We start from the raw sequence: 4,477 nt of genomic DNA, 5'->3' as shown, positions 1-4,477 counted from the left end.
CATCTGGAAGAATAATGGTTTGTATCAAGTCACAAGGCAGTTTGGAGGCAGAGCTGAGATCAGGAGCAGCTGTCTCCCTTCTGGGCCTGCCTGCTCCCCCAGGCTGGGTGCCATTGCATATCTGAGTCACCCAAGCCCACTGACTTAACAAAGCCTCCCCCCAAAACTTGGAGCTTTCCTTGGGAATATGATTGCCTAGAGAGATGAAAAATGCTTTCTTTGTTTCCAATGACACTGCATTATCACTGTCAGAGCAGATGAGCAAGGAGCTCTACCAGAATCAAAGTTGCCAGGAAGACAGACCTCCCTCTGAGGAAGGTTGTGAGGGCCTGCAGCCCTTCAATGAGGCCTGAGCTAAAGGCAGAAGGCCCATGGTACCTCACACAGGAGTGGGCTCCCAGAGCACTGGACTAGGGGCAGGAATGTGGCTCCGGGAATGGAAGCCAGCCCATGGGGTGGCTTTCTAGGACTTCTTGGCTGCCTATGGTCCCCAGTGGAGACACAGATGACTTAGGGGGTTTATTTTAGTTTGCAGTGAAGAGTGAGCTCCTCCAAGACACGAACCAACTAGCAGGCTCTGTGTTTTGGCAGCCTGTTGTACTCTAACTAAGCCTAGGGATAGAGTTTAAAATTGGTAGAAAGAATAGGCTCCTCAAATGCTACATGGTGACAGGAAGACCAGAGGGTGGTGGAAGAAAGAGGTAAGGGAGAGGGAAACATAGCATTGGTGGTGACCACACACCAGGGAGGAAAGTATCGAACAGGGTGTCATGACTAGATAGCACATAGCTTGTCCACACCTGAAATTCCAACCTTGCCTCCAATTGAGACACATCTCAACAGAGTCCTGTAGGGGCAGAGGGCCCAGCAGTAAGGCACCAGAGGACCCCATTATCACCCAACCACCCCAATAACCTGCAAAGTGCAGGCAAGGGTAGCCAGCACCCTTGTCCTCAGTAGCTCATCAAGGCACCAGCAGATGAACCAGCCTCTTCTGGAACCAACAGTCATTTTCAGGAGGCTTCTGATGGGGAGAGGAGGAAGAATGGTCTGTAGCAGAGAGACAGATGGCTCCTGAATCAATCATTCACTGAGGCCACTCTTGACAGACTCTGAGTAACCTCCTAATTACTAAACCCAGCAAACTGTTTTCCTCTCTTCTCCTTTCTCCAGTTGGCAACAAAGGGCACTGTTAACCACTTTCTTCCTTCATCTCACTGCCTGTTCTCTTTCTACCCCTCCCACCATACCATGTGCCACTTTGCCTCAAAATTAGGTGCCATGTTTTAGATGACTTGAAAGAAGTCCCAGAGAAGTTTTTAAGAGACTTCATAGTCCATGCAGGGAAAGACCTCATCCATGTTTCTGGGCCTCTGTGGAGGCACTGCAGGTGCCTCTGTGTAAGAGAATCCAGGGCTTTTATAGCCCACCTTCCCTAGGTTCCTTAGTTGTACTGATAAGTTTTTATTGATCACTGGCAGATGTTCATGGAAGAAAATAGAGAAACAAATATTCACCAAGTACAAGTAGTGTGGACAAAGGATATACTTCAAGGCTTTGCAATTTCTGTCACTAAGTTCTTGATGTGGAGGCAGGTATGAAAAAGAGAATTCTCAAGCCTCAGTGGGGCAGAAGAAAATACATGTTTCGCTGGTGCTTCACCAATACTGTATCGCCCAGTAAGAGTGATCAAGCCTTGTTCAAAAGGATCCTCTCTAAGGATGCACTTTGCTAGCCCTTGGAAGCCCTGTTATGTTGCTCATCAACATGGTCTTGGTTAGGTTTTATGAGGCAGGCGATATTCTATCCCTATTTTTTCCAAAAGTCACAGCTCTGCATCTTTTCCATAATTCACTTTAATAAAAGACACATGATAAAGTCAAAACTCTTTTAGCATGTGTGAAATGAAATAAAAAACAAAACAGATATAAAAATACCAAAGAATCTGGTGGGCGAATTCACTATGGAAGAGAAAAAGGGGAATTTATGCCTAAATCCTAGGTGAGATATCAGCTTCCTACCAGAGACAGAGTAAAGGCTGCCTTCTAGAAAGATTAGTTATAAAAGGAAAGCAAAGAATGCCAAGAAAAATAATACAGATTGGCTTAATTAACTTAGCTGAGTGCATATTTTCCTTCTGTCATGGCAGCTAACTAAAGATTTCTGGCCAGAGTCATTCAATCCTTCACTACTTTTCTCTTCCTCAGTCTCCATTTACTCCTGAACTTTTACAGTGCCTTGAGAAAAATCACACATTGAGTTGTCCTAGTATCTTGATAGTCTCATCTTCTCTGGGCAACTTGCTAAGTCGTGATATTGAATTTCTAACTTCTGAAAAGCCCAACCTGAGACTGTCTTACATACTTATCAGTGGGGCTATAAGCTGATGCAAACTTTATGGAGGGAGAAGTCATTAAATATATTAAAATAAAATATACTCTACCCTTTGAGAAATTCCGCTTTTATGAATTTATTATACAGAAACATGTACACAGGTACATAAAGATGTATGCACATGGGATACATTGCAGATTTGTTTGCAAAAAAATAACTTTCCATTGAGAAGCGACTCGTTAAATAAATTATGCTACAACAGAATACTGGATTAATATGTTACCATTGAAAAGACTAAGACAGTTCTATATGTATTGACATGGAAAGATCCAACAAAATCTTAAGTGAATAATTAAATTGAAATGCAATATGTTTAGTAAACATTATCTGCATAAAACATAGAATACGCATAGTAGCATAATCTGAAAGAATATACCCCAAATGCTGATGGTGGTTCTAGGAGTGAGGGAAGGGCATAGTAGGATCATGGCTTTTCATCCTTTCCATGCATGATAATGGAGTGTGTTTAAATCTTGCTGCTACCCTGATGATTCAATAAGATCTTTCCATTCAGTTTTGGTCAACTGCTTCCACTGGACTTTGTAACCATGTCCAGAAAAACTCTGCTTGTCCTTTTTGCCTGCTTTATCACATCTCTTTTCTAATGAAATGCATATACTTAAATTGGGAAAAAGAAAAACTGAGGGGAAAGGTAAGAAATTTGGGTGAATAATTCACATTTTTATCTATAATGTTGTGATTATTTTTATGGCTTATTACCATAAAGATTAAACAATATCCCCAAAAGACAAGAATCAGCTATCTGCTTTACTAATCATACGAGCAGCTTCCCAGAGTACAGCCATCTCCAGTCTTGATTCTTGGAAGCCTTCTGAAAAAGAAGAGCAGCCTAAGATTCCACAAAACCACTCTGTTATTGTTTGAACCCAGATGCATTGAGAAGGTGCTTTCAAGGCATCAAAGGCATTAAAGTGAGTCATGTCCAGCCTCATGAAGCAGTGATGCAAGGGCAGGAGAACTGAATGCAAAGCTTCTACACAGGGAGGGCCAAGAGAGGCCCATAACAGCTGGTGCTCTTAGAAGCCATGTCAGAGCAGCAAACCTGAGCTCCTCACAGCCTTCACCTACCCCACTCCCCAGTTACCACTCATACCAGGCACAGTTGCAGGCTCTCTGCCAAGGAGGCTCCTAGTGATTAGATGCTAGAAGAGCATGGGTGATGAAGGAAGTGTGCTCCAGGGGCTTCTCCAGACAGCTCGCCCATCCAGGATCTTCATGGGCAAGCTCCAGCTCTCTGTGCCCTGCCTCTGCTATTGCAGTGTGCTGTGTAGACACCATCTTATCCGGATTCAGGGATGCCTGAGCTCATGTACAATCCTAAGGTCTCAGGACCCCCATTCCCCTTGTGGGCTCCATGGGCAGGCTCTGTGGAGTCAGGATTACTTCAAACTCTCTCCTTAAGAGTTTCTTTTCCCTGAGTTTCTGAGCACTCCCTTCCTGATAGTCTTTCTTTGGCCTATCACCTAATAGCCTCCTAGGTAACCACTTTTCACATGGTCAGAAACTTTGATTCCTTAAGCTTCTTTGTTTTCAGTTAAATGCCATATTGAGTAAATCAGTGTTTCTCCAGGCAAAACAGATTCTCTCCAGTTTTCTTGGACAAATGGTCATCATTCTGATACTTTAGGCCAATTTTTATTTTTCAGCACCAGTTTTGAATCCTAGTGTTAACCTTAACACTAAACAAACCCAAACTTCACCCCTTCCTCTTTCTTAGGCATTCTACAGTGAGATACCATGTAGCTGTCCCATACTTGAACAGAAAGAAGCCCCAGATATTGTGTTAACAAAAAAGTTGGAGGACACTATGTTTAGAAGGATCCTATTTTCTTAGTTTCCTGAGAGGCCCCATGCTTAGGTGTCTTGGGTTTTAGGCCCTGGGTATGGAGTTGGGATAGCACTTCTGTGAAGCTTCTGTGCTGTCTAGCTGGTTAGTTACTGTAATCCTGGGCTGGGAGTGGCTTTGGAGCTGGCCTGGGTAACCACTTCTTGATTGTCTCACTCATTTCTTTGCCCATGTACAACCAAGCAGCAGCCACCAAGACATTCCCCTCCCTGTGTC

Source organism: Pteropus alecto, unplaced genomic scaffold (assembly GCF_000325575.1).
Source record: "Pteropus alecto unplaced genomic scaffold, ASM32557v1 scaffold333, whole genome shotgun sequence".
Lineage (NCBI taxonomy): Eukaryota > Metazoa > Chordata > Mammalia > Chiroptera > Pteropodidae > Pteropus > Pteropus alecto.
Note: the sequence above shows the minus strand (reverse complement) of the source record.